This window comes from Molossus molossus, unplaced genomic scaffold, assembly GCF_014108415.1.
Source record: "Molossus molossus isolate mMolMol1 unplaced genomic scaffold, mMolMol1.p scaffold_m16_p_18, whole genome shotgun sequence".
NCBI classification, from domain to species: domain Eukaryota; kingdom Metazoa; phylum Chordata; class Mammalia; order Chiroptera; family Molossidae; genus Molossus; species Molossus molossus.
In genome coordinates this window covers 62767082-62782207 of record NW_023425353.1, presented here as the reverse complement: position 1 = coordinate 62782207, position 15126 = coordinate 62767082, and the positions used below count along the sequence as shown (strand labels likewise).

Sequence of the window (15126 nt, the reverse complement as noted above, 5' to 3'; positions counted from 1 at the left end):
GGGGAGTATTGCTGTCTCAACAATATTCTTTTAATCAATGAACATAGGATATCTTTCCATTATTTAGATTGTCTTTAATTTCTTTAAGCAATGTTATGAAGTTTGTAGTCTTGCATTTTCTTGGCCCACATCTTGCATTTCCTGGTTAAATTTATTTTTATGTATTTTATTCTTTTGGATGCTGTTGTAAATGAAATTGTTTTCCTGATCTTAGAGGGAAAGCCTTTATTGTTTCATCATTAAGTATGATGTTAGCTATTAGATTTTCCTAGATTCCTTTTATCAGATTTAGGCAGTTCTCTATTTCTGGTTCGTTGAGCATTTTTATCATTAAATAGTGTTAGATTTCATCACCTGCTTTTTCTGCATGTATCGAGATGATTGTTTGGTGTTTTTCCTTTATTCTATAAATTTGTTGCTTATATTAGTTGATTCTTGCCTGTTGAACCATCTTTGTGTTTCTGAGATAAATCCCACTTGATCAGTGTGAATTATCCATTTTATATTATATTGGATTAGAGAGCTAGTATTTTGTTAGGATTTTTCTGTTTATATATTAGCACTTTTCACTCCTTGCAATATCTTTTCTGGTTTTGTATCAGGGTAATACTGACCTCAAAGAATGAGTTAGGAATTATTCTAATTTTTGGAAGAGATTGACAAGTATTGGTGTTCTTTTTTTTTTTCTTTTCTTGGTACGTGCCCTCAGCAGGAACTAAACCCAGACTCTCTGGTCCGTAGGTTGACACACTCCAGCCACTGAGCCAAACTGGCCTGAGCTGGTGTTCATTCTTTTTAAAAAATGTTTGATGCAATTCACTTGGAAGCCATTAAGTCCTGGGCTTTTTGTTGTTATTGATGTTTTTTGATTACTGATTCAATCTGTTTACTTAAATATTGTGGTTCTTTCTTTTTGAAAAAAAATATGTTCTTATTGAATTTTTTTTTAAGAGAGAGAGGAAGGGAGAGAGAGATAGAAACATTGATGTGAGAGATAAACATCTATCAGCTGCCTCCTGCACGCCCCCTGCTGGGGATTGAACCTGAAACCTGCAGGTGCCCTGACCTGGGATCCAACCGGGGCTCTCAGTCCATGGGACCACCACCCTCAATCCACTGAGTCACACCTGGCCAGGCTGTATTTCTTTTTAAATCACTTTTGATAGTTTGTAGCTTTCTAGGAATTTGTTTTATGTTGGTATAGGTTATCTAATTTGTTGGCTACACACTTAACACACACAAATAATAATAATCCAAGTAGAAATAGCTTAGATGTCCATCACCTGATGAAAAAATAAGCAAATGTTTTATAATATAGAGTGTTATTCAACCGTAAATGGAATGAAGTATTGAAATATGCCATATCATGTATGAACCTTGAAAACGTGGTGAAGAGAGACAATATATATATATATAATACAGTTATATGAACTGTCCTGAATAGGCAAAATCTATAGAGATGGGAAGTAGATTAAATGGTTGCTTTATTCCTTTTTATTTCTATAAGTTTGGTGAAAATGTGTCCATTTTCATTCCTAAATTGAATAATTTGGCTTACTCTTTTTTTCCTTCATCAATCAAGGTAAAAGTCTTATAAATATCTTTTTAAGGAACAATCTTTTGATTTCGTTGATTCTGTTTTTCTTTTCTCTAATTTATCTTTAATGATTATCTTCCTTTTGCTTTTGGATAAGTTTGCTCTACTTTTATTATTTGTTTGTTTGTTTGGTATGTGCCCCTAGCGGCAACCAAACCCCGGACTCTCTTGTCTGCAGGCCAACACTATAACTGCTCTTTTAATAGTTTTTAAGTTGGGAGACCTTTCTTCTTTACTAATGTCGACTTTTACTTTTTTTTTTTTTTTTTTTATCCTCACCCCAGGACATTTTTGCATTTATCTTCAGATAGAGCGGAGGGAGGGAGGGAGGGAGGGAGGGAGGGAGGGAGAAACATCAGTGTCAGAGAGATACATCAACTGGCTGCCACCCACACAGCCCCATTGGGGCCTGGGACAAACTGCAACCAAGGTTTGTGCCCATAGCGGTAACCGAACCCGGGACTCTGGTCCGCGGGCCGAAGCTCTAACTGCTGAGCCAAACTAACCAGGGCTAATGTCGACTTTTATAGCTATATAAATTTCCATCTCAATGCTCCTTTTCTGCATTCCATAAGTTTTGATATATTTTACATTTGTTTTTCACCAAGTATTTTGTTATCTCTCTTGTAATTTCTTCTTTGACTCATTGGTTGTTTAAGAATATGTTGTTTAATTTTCATCAGTTTGAGAACTTAGTAGATTTTTTTCTGTTAAAATTGATTTCTAATTTCATTCCATTATATTTAGAGAAGATAATTTGTATGCTTTCTGTTCTTTAAAATTCATTGAGACTTGGTTTCGTTGCCTAACATCTTTTTTGGTGAGTATTCTTTTATATTCTGCTGTTGTTGAATGAAATCTTCTGTGTATGTTTGGGGTGGCTGGTTTGTAGTGTTAAGTCATCTACTTCTTTTTTCTAGTTGTTCATTGAAAGTGCTGCCTTGAAATAGTCAGTCTAGCAGTCTTGTTTGGAGATACGAAAACAGACTTTCAGATTAATCTAACCTCTCACTCTATCCCTCAGAATATATTATTGACCTACCTGTTCTTTGATTGCTAATCCAGATACCAAACCTTTCAATTAAAAATCAACTTACAGTTTTCACAGTATTTTTTTGTTTGAAAACTCAGTGATTTTTATTTCTCTTACGGGGAGCCTGAAATTAGCAGCCAGGCCACATCTCTGCTTTTTGTTGATTCTGCACCACAAGGCAGGGGCCCGGCTGAGAGAGGAAACCTGGGCCTATTGAATGCCTGGGAAAAGTCTTACTTTCCTCAACTTTTTTGTGTGTTTTTTGGTTCATTTGTTGTAGCGTTTTTTGGTTCCCTGTGGTCATGGACTTGAAAAGGGTTGGCAAAGCCTTCTTATTTAATTCAAAGTAGTTTCTGTACTTTATAGAATCAGGGAGATGTAAATCTGTTTTTAAATTTTTGGTAGATGATACCACAGAGCATTAGTGGTTAAGAAATAGGTCCCATATTTAGCCATTTCTGGTTTACTGGGATTTGAAACAGAGGACCCCCCCCCCCCAAAAAAAAAAAATCTAGCATCTGTAGTCCTTGTGGAGGTGCATCCCCTGATTGACAGTGAATGTATGGTTTCTGCAGTGTGCAGAACTTGTGTCAGACTGCTGCAGGAAGCATTACAGACTGCAAGGGGTGATTCTGTGAATGCATGAGCAGTAAAATCTATTCCTAGTATCTGCAAGTAGCCTATGCGGTAACCTCCCAGAAGTGTAGTGTGTACTCGGTTGTTGCAACAGAGTTTGGGTCTTCTTTCCATTTAACAAGGACTGAGGAAAACATGAGCATAACATGAATATTTTTGAATGAGTTGTAAATAGCATTCTATAACTAATGTTGACCTATTATAGTTACTGTGATTTATATTGGACTGTGACTAATAGAATAAATTAGGAAACAGCAAATGGTACTCCCTGTGAAAATAGGCTCAGCAAAGCTGTAGTGAGGAGTCACTAGTACCTCCTTTCTTTCTGAACCACACTCTACGTAGGGAGTTCATAGAACAGAAGTGTTGAATTTACATTTTAACTTACACTTTATATAACAAAATAGCACTTATTAATATAGCACACTGATTTGAAATACAGTCGTCCCTCGCCACTTCGCACTTTGACTTTCGCGGCTTCACTCTATCGCAATTTTTTCAAATGTATAGTATTTGAAAAAACCGCAATACAGGGAAGCCGCGAAAGTCGAAGTGCGAAGTGGCGGGGACGAGTGTATAGTAAATAAAGAATCCTACTTCAGTAAATCCATTTATTGCGATAGAGTCTGGAACTGATTACTGCAATAAACGAGGGCCAACTGTAGAATGATGTAGGATTTCCCTTATCAAGCAGATATTATACTTGGGTTGTATGTTCATCATACTTTTTATTATGCTGCTTACTTTATTGTGTTACACCCATTAACTTAAGTATAAAAATGGTCAAATAATAATATAGGAAAAAAAAACGTGTTCTTATGAAATACAAGACTTCTTGGATTTCTGTCACTAACCAGCTTGTTTTCATTATGGATTTGGATTGGGGGTAGTATTTGGTGAAATAAAAGTTAAGATATACAAGTACCAGGCTTGAAAAACTTTATTTTTATTTATTAGGAGACTTTTCATAGAAATTATTTAGGAAATGAGCATTAGCTTATCAGAAAGAGCTTCTTCAGTCAAAGTCTAGTCTTTCATCATCATCTACTGATTTCTCTAAACTTGTACAGTGTTTTGGGTTTGTTTGTTTGTTTTGGCCAGAGATTATTCTACAAATAGAAAAGATAATATTAATATTTGAGACCTTTTGTATTTAACTAAAAATATTACTAGATTTTATTTGCCCTCGGATATAGGGAAAGGTGGGAGAAATTAAAACAAAAAATATGAAAAGAATTTAAACATTCTCAGAAGTCATTGTAAACCAACATTTTTTTTTTTTAAATTTTTTTCTTTATTGATCTTAGAAGGAAAGGAAAAGAGGGGGAGAGAAAGATAGAAATATCGATGAGAGAGAACATCAATTGGCCACCTCCTGCATGCCCCCCACTGGGGATTTGGCCCACCACCTCGGCTTGTGCCCTGACCAAGAAACAGCACTATAGAATGCTCATAAAACTCAATGAAAGGTAGACAAAGAACCCAATTAAGACAAAGAAATGGGCATAGGAGCTAAATAGACACCTCTCCAACAGGACAAACAAATGCCTAACATCACTAATTATCAGAGAGATGCAAATTAAATCAACAATGACGTATCACCTCACACCTGTCAGAATGGCCGCCATCAATAAATCATCAAAACAACAAGTGTTGGCGAGGGTGTGGAGAAAAGGGGACTCGAGTACACTGCTGTTGGGAATGCAGACTGGTACAGCCACTATGGAAATCAATATAGTGTTACCTCAAAAATTAAAAATTGAACTGCCATTTGATCCAGTGATCTCACTTTTAGAAAAATACCCTAAGAAGCCTGAAACACCAACCAGAAAGAATATATGTATCCCCATGTTTATAGCAGCACCATTTACAATAGCTAAGTTCTGGAAATAGCCCAAATGTCCATCAGTAGACGAATGGATAAAAAAGCTGTGGTACATGTACACCCTGGAGTACTGTGCAGCTGTAAAAAAGATAGATCTCTTATCCTTTGGGACGACATGTAGTGACCTGGAAAATATTATCCTAAGAGAAGCAAGCGAAACAGAAAGACAAGTATCATATGATCGCACTTATTTGTGTAATATAAGGAACCTAAAATCTGAGGAATGGGGTAGTTTCAGAGATGTGGAAGTGGGGTACAGACTGACAATCCCCAGAATAGGGGGTGTTGGGGAGAGATAAACCACAGAACTTATACGCATGTATGCATGAACAATGGACATGGACAATAAAGCTGGAAACGGGGGTTGGGGGGAGTGGGAGGGAGGAGTCAGTGGGGGAAAAAGAAGAAACATCTGTAACAAAAATAAATTAATTAAATAAAAAAGAAAAGAAAAGAAACAGCCCTCTTGGTGCATGGGTTGGCGCTCAACCACTGAGCCACACCGGCCAGGCATGACCTATATTTTTAAAGTTTTGTTCTATTAGGTTGAGAATAGATCCCACCTAGGAGTTGTTAAATTGATACACTTTTAAAATAACTTAATGTAATATATTTGAATATCAAAGATAATTTTATTTACTATATCACTAAGGCTTTTCATTAAGGTTCTTTACCAAATTTTTCTTTGTCTTTTTCTTTATTGATTTTTAGAGAGGAAGGAAGAGGGAGAGAGAGATAGAAACACTGATGAGAGAAAACATTGATTGGCCACCTCCTGCATGCCCACCACTGGGGATCGGGCCCACATCTCCTGGGCATGTGTCCTGACCGAGAATCAAACCCGGTGACCTCTTGGTGCATGAATTGACACTCAATCACTGAGCAACACTGGCCCGGTACTAAATTTTTCTTTATTTGACCTGGAATCTAAACAAAATAGCCTTCTTTTTTTTTTTTTTTTTTTTCCCAATAACAGTTTACATTCAATACAAAGTTGCCTTTTTGTTATTATTAATCCTCACCTGAGGATATTTTTTCATTGATTTTTAGATAGAGTGGAAGGGAGGGAGGGAGAGAGAGAAAACATCATGCGAGAAAGACACATCTTTCAGGCCCGGGAGCAAAGCTGCAACTCAGGTATGTGCCCTTGGGCAGGAATCAAACCCACGATTTTTCTATCTGCATCTGCAGGCTGACACTCTAACCACTGAGCCAAACCAGCTAGGGTGAAAATCGCCTTTCTGATAACCTGTTTACTTATGGCCAACATACTGAAATGTTGATAGTATAAGCACAGCGAAATCTCATATACCTACTAGTAAGGTTCAACTTTGCTATTTTTATCTATCTAGAAATCTAAATCATTGATTTTTATTTTAATGTTTTTGGTGAATTATTTCAGAGTAAATTGTAGACATCATGATTCCATGCACCCTATATAATTCAGTATGCATCTCCTAGTAATATGGACATTTTTCTTCATAACTATCATAATACAGTGAATCTTAACCCCTTTTTAGATTACTTCCTCCCTCAAAGGTAGAATGTGCATGCATATTCAAGAGTCTGTTAAGACTTGTTATTGTAACCCTCATTTATATTTTCTGACCTTAACTATTGTTTTTTGTTGCTGAATAGATTTACTGTCTATCTTAATTCTGGTTTAGAGAACTTGAGAGATTGAGTTAACTGATGCTTTTATATCAATGAGTGGATTTTCCACTGAGCTACTTAACACCCTGTGGAATACAGGACTCCATGGAGTGCATCCTGTGCCATTTGTCACAGCTCTGTGTAGAGGAACCCAACTAATCATTCCTGACAATGATAATATTAAAAAGGTGACTTTCTAGGAACTTAAAGCCCATAAGTGATTGTTCCATTTTTTGCTTCAGATACTATTTGTATAATATAAATTGCCTCATTCTTCTCCCCATGAGGATTTCCATAACATTTTTTAAATAAGGCACTTCTAAAACACCATGTGTGAAGACACACTAGGCCAGTGATCCTAAGAAAACAATGGAACAGTATTTGTTTATCAGACTTACATTACGTAGAATGGGCTTCTTTCTTCTGTCATGTTACATTTGAAGGGCTCTTTCAGATCTATTTCAAGGGGTATTAATTAAAATACAGATTCAATCCCTGGTCAGTTTGGCTCAGCTGGTAGAGCATCAGCCCTCAGACTGAAGGTTCACAGGTTTGATTATGGTCAAGGGCACATGGCTGGGTTGCAGGCTGGATCCCAGCCCCGGTTGGATTGTGCAGGAGGCAACCAATCAATGTCTCTCGCATATTGATGTTTTTTTCTCTCTCTCTTCCACTCTCTCTAAAAAATAAATGGAAAAATGCCCTCAGGTGAGGGTTAACAGCAACAATAAAAATACAGATTCAAACTTCTGAGCAACTTACAATGGACATTTAACTTCTAAAGACAAGTTGATATTGGGTAGGATTTAAGTGACTTGCCTAAGGACTATATGGTAGGATGTGTACTTTTAGAAAGAAATTGGCTTCCATTATAGCATACAGTTTTCTGCCATTTTGGGGGGACTATTCTATCATATTAGGCATTTTGGTTACTTTATATAGATCTCTTCCTATGGTCAGTTATATAAAACACAGGTAATAATTGGGGTATTTTTTGTGATGAGGTATACATACATGGAAAAATAATTCTGTGTTTGAGGATTGGGGACATAATGAAGAAGCATGCTATTACTTGTCCAAGGAGGACTGTACATAGGAAGCGCTATAAGAATCAACACAAGGGGACATGTAATTTTAGACGGAGGAAGACTACAAAGTAAGTAGAATTTGAGCTGAATGTTGAAAAGGGGTTTAAGATGTCACTGAGCCAAATCAGAGCAAGTCTTTGGTTTTATAGAAAAATGAGAACAGGGTTGGAAATGGAAGGTTGTTCAGAGGGAGGGAAGTAAACCGGGCTTGCCACAATACAAAGTTCAAATAAGGATGTGGAAGGAGCACAGCCTGCAAAGGCAGGTTGGAGCTAGGTTTTAGAGTGTTTTTGCGAGGCTCATGATCTTGGTCAGAGTCTGTATTGCCAGCTTTATGGAATGCTTCAACTTTAAATACAGGGAATGAATTGACCAGAAGTGTTGACTGAGTTCCTACAATGGGCCTCATTCTGTTCTTCCCTGAGAAGACAAAAATGATTGGACTAGTAGTTCTCAAACTTTTTGGTCAGGATTTCTTTGACGCTTTAAAAATATTTTGGCATCCCAGATGCTTCTGTTTATTTGGATTATATATTGATGTTTATGATATTAGAAATTAAAACTGAGAAACTTGACAGAAATGGCACAGAGGTGCACATTCCTTTTGCTGACCAAATAAATCCTTCATCCTGGAGCCTCGGGGAAGCCACACCTGACTCTTGTGCACTATGGCATCTTAGTGTGGCTATGAAAATAGTTTTGGCCCTGGCGGGTTTGGCTCGGTGGTTGGAGCATCGGCCTGTGGACCAGAGAGTCCCAGGTTCGGTTCCCACTAGGGGCTTGTACACACACACACACACACACACAAAAATAGTTTTGACCTTGGGGACCTCCAGGGTACCTAGACCACACTTTGTGAATCGTTAAATTAAACAAACACCCTGTCCTTAAATGTGCAGTTTTTTGTAGGGAGATATTATTATTAAAAAAAAGAAACACAGCCCAGCCAGTGTGGCTCAGTGTTTGAGGGTCGACCCATGCACCAAGAGGTCCTAGGTTCGATTGCCAGTCAGGGCACATGTCCAGATTGTGGACCCGATCCCCAGTGGGGGGCATGTAGGAGGTAGCAAGTCAGTGTTCTCTCTCATTGAAGTTTCTGTCTCTCTCTCCCTCTCCCTTTTTCTCTCTCTAAAATTAATAAAGAAAAAATATTTAAAAAAAAGAAACACAGGTATAGGTAGAGGCACATGTACAGGAAACACAGGTTTAGGTCACGTAGGGAGGGCTCCTCCGCAATGGAGGGCGACCTTTTTAACAATAATGACAAAGGAAAAAAGAATGACATATTCTAGAATTAATATGAAGAAATCTATCAGGAGCAGGTGCTGTGGCCAAGTGCAGCTGTATGTTGGGGTGATTTTGAAGAACTTTTACCTGGTAAACGTTGGGAAGTCACCAAAGGAGAGAAGTAACTAATTCAGCCTCGTTTAGAAAGTAACTGCTGGTGGTTTACAGGCGATGTGCAGGAAGTGGAGAGCTCCTGCAAATACTCACAGGGAGCTTCATTATTATTCATAACGTACTTCATTGAAGGCAGATATATTGCAGGCATTTATTTTTATCCTCATAGCTAACTCTCCCAGCTCCCTTCACTCTTGGGAAATGGAGCTTCATTGCAGAAGCCTAGGAGAAAGGGGTGATGATCATGAAGGAAAGAGGTGTAGACTGGTGGATGACAGACAGGAACTTGGCTCAACTTTCTCATAAAGGTAAAAAAGACATAGATATCTCACACTAACCCGAGTTTGGTGGCATGGGGCAAAAAGGGAGGGAGAAGGCTCAGAGCCAATTAAGGGTATCTGTATTGCATCTGTGGGAGATGGAGCTAGGGATTATTTAGGACCTCTTTTTCAGGGCTTGTTTTTCTTTTTCCTCTTGAATCTATTTGGTACACAGGATTTTCTAATAATTTATTCATTTAATCTAATCTTTACATTTTATTTGGCATATTTGGCATAAAGTTTTTTTCAGAGTTCTTTGTCACTTCCTTTTGACCTTCACTTTATCAAGTTATGACCTTTCGCCCTGGCCAGTTTGGCTCAGCGATTAGAGCATCGACCTGCGGTCCGGAGAGACCCGGGTTCAGTTCCTGCTAAGGACACGTACCTCGGTTGCAGTTTGTCCCCGGCCCTGGTTGGGTTGTGTGGGTGGCTGCCACTCGATGTGTCCCCTCTCACGTCGATGTTTCGTGTGCGCGCTCTCTCTCTCTCTTTCTCTCTCTCTCCGTCTCTCTCCCTCCCACTATATCTGAACAAAAAATGGGAAAATGTCCTCAGGTGAGGATAAAAAAAAAAAAAGTTATGACCTTTTCCCATTTCTAATTAATTTGTGCCTTCTCTTTTGTCTTTAATTCTGTCAATTACAGTTTATATTTAATATTATTTTGTGTTAGTTTCAAGAGTACAGCATAATGATTAGAAAAATCATAATTTACAAAGTGTTCCCCTTGATATTTCCAGTACCCACCTGGTCCTGTATGTAGTTATTAAAATACAGGGTGGAACAAAAGTAGGTTTACAGATGTGAGTTAATGAAACATAATTTATTCTTGTATTATTTAATTATTGTATTATTTTCCACACAAACAACTGTAGATCTATTTTTGTCCTCCACCCCATGTTACTGACTATATTCCCTATGCTGTGCTTTACATTCCCTTGGCTGTTTTTTAACCACCAATTTGTACTTCTTAATTCCTTCACCTTTTTCACCCAGCCCAACCCCCCTCCCCTCTGGCAACCGTTATCAGTCTGTTCTTTCTATTCGTGAGTCTGTTTCTGTTTTTTGTTCATTCCTTTATATTGGTCTTTAGATTCTATATATAAGTGAAATCATGTGGTATTTGTCTTTCTCTGTCTGACTTATTTCACTTAGCATAATACTCTCTAGGTCCATCCATGCTGTCATTAATGGTAAGATTATATATTTTCTTGTGGCTGAGTAATATTCCACTGTATATATGTACCACAGCTTTTTTGTCCACTCGTCTATTGATGGGCACTTGGGTTGCTTCTATATCTTGGCTATTTTAAATAATGCTGCAATGAACATAGAGGTTCATATATTCTTTTGAATTAGAGTTTTGGGTTTCTCCAGCTTGTTCTGCTTTCTTATGAAGGACATACACAGTTTATAAAGTTGGAATCTTTTTTTCTCATGTAAGCCTTTACATTTATTTCCCTCTAGATGTTACTTTTACTAATTCTTAGTTAAATTTCCAAGGACAGAGAAATTTATCTGTATATCTGAAACTTCTAAGTTCATTGTATTATGGTGAGAGAATTTGATGAGAAAATGTCATTGACTTTTTGAAATTTGCAAAAACTTGTTTTATGACTTAATTTGTGATCAGTATTTATTAAATGTTTCATGTGAGCCGAAATTATTGTGTGTATATGTATTCTTTAATTTCTGGGTATAGAATTCTACACATATACGTTAGAACCATCTTGCTGTGATCACGTGCTCTGTATCTTTTTTTTTTTATTAATTTTTTTTCTTTATTGATTTTAGAGAGAGGGGAAGGGAGAGGGAGACAGAGAGAAACATCAATGAGAGAGAACGTCAGTTGGCTGCCTCCTGCATGGCCCCCAATGGGGACTGGGCCCACAATCTGGGCATGTGCCCTGACCGAACCAGCGACTTGGTGCATGGTTTGACGCTCAACCAGTGAGCAACACCAGCCAGGCCATGCCCTGAATATCTTTTGTTTTTTTTTGTTTTTTATCCTCACCCGAGGATATTTTTCCATTTTTGTACAGATAGAGTGGGAGGGAGAGAGAGAGAGAGAAACATCGATGTGAAGGGACACATCGAGTGGCTGCCACCCACACGACCAACCAGGGCCGGGGACAAACTGCAACCGAAGTACGTGCCCTTAGCGGGAACCGAACCCGGGTCTCTCCGGACCGCAGGCCAACGCTCTAACCGCTGAGCCAAACTGGCCAGGGCAATGCCCTGAATATCTTAATTGACAGAAATATCTTCCAATCCCCCACTGTGATGTACATTTTCATTTCTCCATGTCATTTTGTTGATATTCTTTTATTAGATTCTTAACAGTATAAATAATTAATAATTTTCTGATGAATTAAATCTTCATTATGTTGTTACTGTCTATTCCTAATGATGCTCTATTCTTAACTTGTATTGACTAATATTATGGAAAGGCAACCATTCCTTGGATTCATTTTTGCCTGGCATCTATTTTTTCTTCCCTAACGTATTTTCCATGTTCTGGTCCTATATATGGAGCATTTCTTTAGATATGTTTTACAGTTTTGTAACCTTGTTTACACTGCTTTTGTCTCTTGATTATTTTTTAAATCTTAAATGATTACCTCCAGTATTCTCATTTTTATTAGAGATCTTTGCAATTCTGTTTTATTTATTTACATATTGCATCCATGGCTATTCTAGAATCAGGATCTGAGAGATCTCATATTGGCACTCCTTGGATTCTGAATCTGTTGGTTAATGTTTCCATTTTAGTGGCTTCCTTTTTTGGTGTTTGCTGTTTGTGAGCTCATCACTTGGACATCTTTTGGCTAAAATTAGAATGGAAAAAACTGCCTGCAGAGGATTCTGCTTCTTGTAGCCAGGGGTTGCCTCTGGCTTGAGATCACAGTGACTCCACTTGTGCCAGCCTTGTGTAGAAGTCCCATGCTTGCTTTCTCTGCCCTGAACCTGGCTCATCCATGGCTCAGCTTTCTCAGGCAACTATGTCTCAGTGACCCTGCCCCTCCAAATCCCCAAACAAATGCTCAGGTCCTGGCCCTACTTTTTTTCATACTTTGGTCCTACTTCTGGTACTGGAGGCTTTTGACATATTTCAGAAGGTGATGATCCTTAAAAGCTCTTCTACTTTATGTGAGATTCACAATGTCCCAAAATATTATATCCCTTGGAGCCCCTAGACAGCCTTAACTCTGGAGGCAAGATAATCTGATTTCATTTATTTTCAAGAATTAGAGAAAGGGCCCTGGCCGGTTTGGCTCAGCGGTTGGAGCGTCGACCTGCGGTCCCGAGAGACCCGGGTTCGGTTCCCGCTAAGGGCGTGTACCTCGGTTGCAGTTGTCCCCAGCCCTGGTTGGTCGTGCGGGTGGCAGCCACTCGATGTGTCCCTTTCACGTCAATGTTTCTCTCTCTCTCTTCCTCTCTCTCCCTCCCACTCTGTCTGTACAAAAAATGGAAAAATGTCCTCGGATGAGGATTAAAAAAAAAAAAAAAGAGAGAGAGAAAGGGAGATTTTTTTCTGTCGATTAACTTTAACAATGTTAGTTTCAAACATTTGAAGTATTTTTACATATTCTCATTGAGTATAAATATTGTTAGTCTTATTGTTCACAACAGGATAATACATTTAACTTTATAGGAAATATTTGTTTTTGTAAAGTTCTGAAATCATGCTTACTTTGGTGGCAGCACATGTACTAAAATTGGAACAATACAGAGACGAGTAGCATGGCCCTTGCAAGGATGACACGCAAGTTTGAAAGCGTTCCGTATTTCTTCACTTCACAAATTATGTAAATGTCTGACCACTATACTGTACACCAGAAATTAATATAATATTGACTGTCGCCCTGGCCAGTTTGGCTCAGAGGTTAGAGCATTGGCCTGTGGTCCAGAGAGACCCGGGTTTGGTTCCTGCTAAAGGCACGTACCTCAGTTGCAGTTTGTCTCTGGCCCTGGTTGGGTTGTGCAGGAGATAGCCACTCGATATGTCCCTTTCACGTCGATGTTTCTCTCTCTTCGTCCCGCTCTATCTGAACAAAAAAATGGAAAAATGTCCTCGGGGTGAGAAATATATACACACACACACACACACACACACACATGCATATATATATATATATGTATATATATATATAAATATTGAATGTCAACTGTAATTGAAAATTTTTTAAGTTCTCATTAACTTTTAATTTATAGGATATAGTTCACTGCCTTAGCAACACATTCAGGGCTCTTCATTATGTGGCCTAATCTGCCTCTCTGACATCTGTTCTCTCTATCCTCCCTTTTCTTTTTTTTCACATCCTCACCCGAGGACATTTTTGTATTTATCTTCAGATAGAGCAGGAGGGTGAGAGGGAGGAAGAGAGAGAGAAACATCGATGTGAGAGAGACACATTGGTTGCCACCCACATGCCTGGGGACAAACTGCAACCAAGGTACGTGCTCTTAGTGGGAACCGAACCCGGGACTTTCTGGTCCGCAGGCCGACGCCCTAACCACTGGTCAAACTGGCCAGGGCTCTGCCCTCCCTTTTCTAGGCATCACCAATGACTTATATTTCCCCTGCACCCTTACGTCTTTTTGTCTCTTTCTATACATATAACACCCAGCCGTGTCTGCCTAGGAAATGATTATGCAATTATTTATCTTTCCCAATGAGACAGTTGTACCCTCTTTGCTTCTCAAAGCATCCATGGTGGTGTGTGTCCTCCAGCCAGAATATGATGCTCTCGAGTTCTAGCAAATATCTAGATCAGCATTGTTTCTCTAGTGCCTGACGCAGAATGTATGTACTCATTGCCTGTTAAATAAAAACCGAAACTTTTTTCCTATTTTACTTAAAATTTATCAACTTTTAATTTTTTTAAAACTTATCTTTATCGTTGAATGTATTACAGATGTTCCTCATTTTCCCCCTATTAACCCCCTCTTCCCCAGTCCTGCCCCCCTCCTGCCTTTCCCTACACTATTGTCTGTGTCCATTGGTTATGCATATGAGTTCTTTGGTTTATTTCTTCCCATCCCCCAAACCCCCCTTCCCTTCGAGGTTTGTCAGTCAGTCTAGCAACCAATTTGTATTTCTTTTTTTTTCTTATCCTCACCCGAGGACATTTTTCCATTTTTTACTCAGATAGAGCGGGAAGGAGAGAGAGGAAGAGAGAGAAACATCGACGTGAAAGGGACACATCGAGTGGCCGCCACCCACACAAACCAACCAGGGCCGGGGACAGACTGCAGCCAAGGTACATGCCCTTAGTGGGAACCGAACCTGGGTCCCTGTGGACCGCAGGCCGACGCTCTAACCGCTGAGCCAAACCGGCCAGGGCTGTATTTCTTAATCCTTTCACCTTTTTCACCCATCTCCCCTCCCATCTGGCAACCAACAAAATGTTCTCTGTATCTATGAGAATGTTTCTGTTCTGCTTATTCATTTTGTTTGTAGATTTAATTGTTGATAGCTCTGTATTCATTACCATTTGTTTGTTCATATTTT

General features: G+C 38.8%; 1 protein-coding gene and 1 non-coding gene across 2 annotated transcripts in view; both read left to right on the top strand.

Annotated features, from left to right (window-relative positions):
* SMARCC1 (SWI/SNF related, matrix associated, actin dependent regulator of chromatin subfamily c member 1) overlaps positions 1-15126 on the top strand; it is a 157698-nt gene that overhangs the window by 94748 nt on the left and 47824 nt on the right. The window lies entirely within an intron of this gene.
* LOC118633711 lies at positions 13298-13405 on the top strand. The gene has a single exon (XR_004960251.1). It is a non-coding gene; the product is annotated as a U6 spliceosomal RNA (small nuclear RNA).